The sequence below is a fragment of the Palaemon carinicauda genome, chromosome 34 (genome assembly GCF_036898095.1).
Source record: "Palaemon carinicauda isolate YSFRI2023 chromosome 34, ASM3689809v2, whole genome shotgun sequence".
Classification (NCBI taxonomy): domain Eukaryota; kingdom Metazoa; phylum Arthropoda; class Malacostraca; order Decapoda; family Palaemonidae; genus Palaemon; species Palaemon carinicauda.
Genome location: NC_090758.1, coordinates 28,681,961 through 28,687,960, shown reverse-complemented (window position 1 = coordinate 28,687,960; position 6,000 = coordinate 28,681,961).

The window sequence follows — 6,000 nt, the reverse complement described above, 5'->3', positions numbered from 1 at the left end:
TCACTAAACCTAAAGTATTCACACAACAGTGGTATAAAAAAAAAGATGATAAAAACAATAAAAATTAGGATGATAATATTAATGAAAACAAAATAACATATTAACTTCAGTCTATATAATTTTCATTGCAACACCAATATTTTCATAATTTTCGTCGTTCCTGATATTGTTGGTGTTGTTTTTACAATAATAGTAGCAATAATTATGATAAATATTACAGTAAACGTAGCAATAATGATGATAAATATTACAATAATAGTATCAATAATAACAATAAATATTGCAATACTAAAATTTTAATTAAATTTAAAATAAAAATAATATTAAAATTAAAATTCCAAATAAATAATGATATTAAAATTAAAGTTAATATTAAAATTAATATTAAAATTTAATTTAAAATTAAATCAAAATTAATATTGTTATTTTAATATTATCAAAATTAATAATATCAAGATTGATATTATCAAAATTAAAATTTAAATTTAAATCAAATTAAAATTGAAATCATAATTGATATTATTAATAAAAATAAAATTAAAATTATAATTTAGATTAAAATTGAAATTGAAATTAAAATTAAAATTAATATTAATAATAATATCAATATTAATATTAATATCAATATTAAAATTAAAATTGAAATTAATATTAAAATTGATATTATTATTAATATTAATATTAATATCAATATAAATATAAATATAAATGTTAATAATAATATTTATATTGAGATTAATATTAATATTAATATTGGAAATAAGATTGAAATTAAAATTAAAATTAAAATTTTAATTAAAATTGAAATTAAAATTGATATTAAAATTAATATTATCAAATATAAAATTATCAAAATTAAAATGATTGAAATAAAAATTATTAAAATTAAAATGATTGAAATTTAAATTAATATTATTGAAACTGATATTAAAATTATTACTATTAAAATTAAAATTATCAAAATTAAAATTGAAATTTAAATTAATTTTAAAATTAAAATTAAAATCAATAGTATTAGAATTAATATTATTGAAATTAATATTATTAAAATTAATATGATTAAAAGTAATATTCAAATTAGAATTATAATCAAAATCATAATTAAAATATAAAGTAAAAAAAATATTAAAATCAAAATTGAATTAATATAAATTTGTAATAGATATTGTTACAATTAGTATTATTAAGATTAAAATTGTTAGAATTGAATTTAATATTAAAATTAATATTAATATTGATATTAATATTGATATTGATATCATTATTAATATTGAAATCAAAATTATATATTATTAATATTAATATTATTAAAATTAAAAATTATTAATTAGATTAAAATTAATAATTAGATTAAAATTAAAATTAAAATCAAAATTATTATTAATATTAAAATTAAGATTATTGAAATTAATTATCTTAAAATTAATGAAATCAAAATTATTATTGAAAAATTATTATTAAAATTAAAATGAAAATCAAAATTAAAATCTATATCAAAATTAATATTAAGATTCGAATTAATATTATTAAAGTTAATATTATTAAAATTAATGTTATTGGAATTATTATTAATAAAATTGATATTAAAATCAAAATTTAAATTAAATCAGAATTTAGATTAAAATTAAAATTGAAATCAAAATTAAAATTGAAATTGAAATTAACATTAAAATTAAAATTCAAATTAAAATTGAAAATAAAATTAAAATCTAAATTAATATTAAATTTTAAATAAAACTAATAGTAAAATTAAAATTAATATTATTAAAATTAATACTAATAAGATTATTATTATTGTTAGTATTAATAATATATTAAGAATTAAAACTGAGATTAAAATTAAAATTGAAAATAAAATTAAAATTTAAACTAAAATAATATTAAAATTATTATTACAATTAATATTAAAATTTTAATTATCAAAATTAAAGTGATTAAAGTTGAAATTATCAAAATTAAGATTATCAAAATTAAAATTGGTAATATTAGAATTTTTATTACTAAAATTAATATTATTAAAATTAATATTATCTTAATTATTATCAATAAAATTATAATTAAAATCAAAATTAAAATTAGAATTAAAATGAAAATTAAAATTAAAATTAGAATTATTATGAATATTAAAATTAATATTTCTAAAATTTATATTATTAAAATTAATATTATCAATACTATCATTATTAATATCATTATTACTTAAAAGTAAAATTGAAATTAAAATTGAAATTGAAAATTAAAATTAGTATTAAATGCAATTAAAATTAATATTACTGAAATTAATATTATTAAAATTAATATTATTATAATAAAAATTAATATTTAAATTATGATTGAAATTATAATTATAATTAAAATTGAAATTAAAATTATAATTGAAATTAATATTTTGATTAAAATTAAAATCAGATTTATAATACAAATAATATTATTAAAACTTAAATTATTAAAATTAAAATCGAAATTAAAATTAAAATTAAAATTAAAATTAATATTGATATTAATAAAATTGATATTATTAAAATTAATATTATTAAAATAAAAATTAAAATTAATATTAAAATTAAAATTGAAATAAATATTAATATTGAATTAAATATTGATATTGATATTAAAGTTAAAATTAATATCAAAATTAGAATTAATATTATAGAATTAAAATTATTTATACTAATATGATTAAAATTAATATTAATAATAATAAAATGATTATTATTGAAATTAATATTAAAATTAATATTAAAACTTAAATCAAAATTAAATCAAAATTACTATTAATGTGATATCAATGTTAATATTAATATTAAAATTAAGTTTAAATTGCTAAGTAAAATCCATATTAAAATTAATATTAAAATTTAAATTAAAATTAAAATAGTATTAAAATTAAAATTGATATTAATTAACTATTATAAATATCAATATTATTAAAGTTAATATTACTAATATTAATATTATTAAATCTAATATTATCAAAACTAATATAATTAAAATTGAAATTGAAATTAATATTAAAATTAAAATTAATATTATTAAAATTGATATTAATATTAATATTAATATTATTATTAATATTGTTATTAATATTGATATAATATTAATTTTGATATTAATATTAATAGTGAAAAAAATTCAAATCCAAATAAACATGAAAATCAAAATTAAAATTAACATTAAAATCAAAATTAAAATTAAAATTACTTCTATTAAAACTAATATTATAAATATTATTATCATTAAAATTAGAATTAGAATTAAGATTAAAACTAAAATTAGAACTAATATTAAAATTAACATCATTACAATTAATATTATTAAAATTAATATTATTAAGATTATTATCATTAAAATTATTATTAAAAATGAATAATATTAACGATATTATTAAAACTAATATGAATAAATTCCAAATTAAAATTAAGATTATAATCAAAATTATTAAAATTATTATTAATAAAATTAATATTAATAAAATTAGAATTAAAATTAGAATAATTAAAATTATAATTAAGAGTAAAACTAAAATTTAGAATTAAAAATAAAATTAATACAATTAGAATTGATATTATTAGAATAAAAATTATTGAAATTACAATTAATATCAAAATTATTATAAATATTGATATTATCATTAAGATCAATTATAAAATTTAAACTAACTTCAAATAAAAGTAAAATTATAAATAAAATTAGAATCAATATTAATATGAAAATTAATATTATCAAAATCAATATTGTTAAAATTAATACTTTTGAAATTCATATTATTAAAATTAATATTATTAAAAATAAAATCGAAATTAAAATCGAATTTGTAATAATTATTTATATTATTATTAATATAAAAATTAATATAAATTATAATATTAATATTAATATCAGAATTAGAATTAAAATTGAAATAAGTATTATTAAAATATGAATTAATATTAATAAAATTATTATTATTAAAATTAATATTATTGAAATTATTATAAAAATTAAAGTTGAAATTAAAATCAAAATTAAAATTAAAATCAAAATTAAAATTAAAATAAATTTTAAAATTAATATTATTATAATTAATATTATTGAAATTAAAATTAATGTTAATATTAAAATTAATATTCCCATAGTTAATATTACAATTAATATTATTAAAATTAATATTATTGAAATTATTTTTAAAATTATTATTATTGAAATTAAAATATAAATGGAAATTACAATTAAAATTAATGTGAATATTAATATTATTATTATTATTAATAATAATAATAATAATAATAATAATAATAATAATAATAATAATAATTTTATTGTTAACATTAATATTAAAATTGAAATTAAAATTAAAATTAAGAAAAATTTAAATTAAAATTAAAATTAGAATTGATATTAAACTTAAAATTAAAATAAAAATTAAAATTAAAGTTATAATCAAAATTATTATACATACATACATATACCAAGGCACTTCCCCAAATTTTGGGGGGTAGCCGACATCAACAAATCAAAAAGGGGACCTCTAACTCTACGTTCCTCCTAGCCTGACAAGGGACTCAACCAAGTTCAGATGGTACTGCTAGGGTGCCACAGCCCACCTTCCCCTGGTTATCCATCACAGATGAAGCTTCATAATGCTGAATCCCCTACTGCTGCTACCTCTGCAGTCATCTAAGGCACCGGGGGAAGCAGCAGGGCCTACAGGAACTGCGTCACAATCGCTCGCCATTCTTTTCTAATTCTAGCACGCTCTCTTGCCTCTCTCACATCTATCCTCCTATCACCCAGAGCTTTCTTCACTCCATCCATCCACCCAAACCTTGGCCTTCCTATTGTACTTCTCCCATCAACTCTTGCATTCATCAACTTCTTTAGCAGACAGCCATTTTCCATTCTCCAAACATGGCCAAACCACCTCAACACAATCATATCCCCTCTAGTTGCTAACTCATTTCTTATACCCGTTCTCACCCTCACCACTTCGTTCCTAACCCTATCTACTCGAGATACACCAGCCATACTACTTAGACACTTCATTTCAAACACATTCAATTTCTGTCTCTCAGTCACTTTCATTCCCCACAACTCCGATCCATACACCACAGTTGGTACAATCACTATCTCATATAGAACTCTCATTACATTCATGCCCACCCCTCTATTTTTTTACTACTCCCTTAACTGCCCCCAACACTTTGTAACCATCATTAACTCTCTGACGTATATCTGCATCCACTCCACCATTTGCTGCGACAACAGACCCCAAGTACTTAAACTGATCCACCTCCTCAAGTAACTCTCCATTCAACATGACATTCAACCTTGCACCACCTTCTGTTCTCGTACAACTCATAACCTTACTCTTACCCCCATTAACTCCCAACTTCCTTCTCTCACACACCCTTCCAAATACTGTCACCAATCGGCCAAGCTTCTCTTCTGTGTCTGCAACCAGTACAGTATCATCTGCCAACAACAACTGATTTACCTCTCATTCATGGTCATTCTCGTCTACCAGTTTCAATCCTCGTCCAAGCACTCGAGCATTCACCTCTCTCACCACTCCATCAACATACAAGTTGAACAACCACGGCGACCTTACACATCCCAGTCTCAGCCCCACTCTCACCGGAAACCAATCACTCACTTCATTTCCTGTTCTAACACATGCTTTACTACCTTTGTAGAAACTTTTCACTGCTTGCAACAACCTTCCACCAACTCCATATAACCTCATCATATTTCACAATGCTTCCCTATCAACTCTCTCATACGTTTTCTCCAGATTCATAAACGCAACATACACCTCCTTACCTTTTGCTAAATATTTCTCGCATATCTGCCTAAATGTAAACATCTCATTCATACAACACCTACCTCTTCTAAAACCACCCTGTACATCTAAGATTGCATTCTCTGTTTTATCCTTAATCCTATTAATCAATAATCTACCATACACTTTCCCATCTACACTCAACAAACTAATACCTCTTGAATTACAACACTCATGCACAT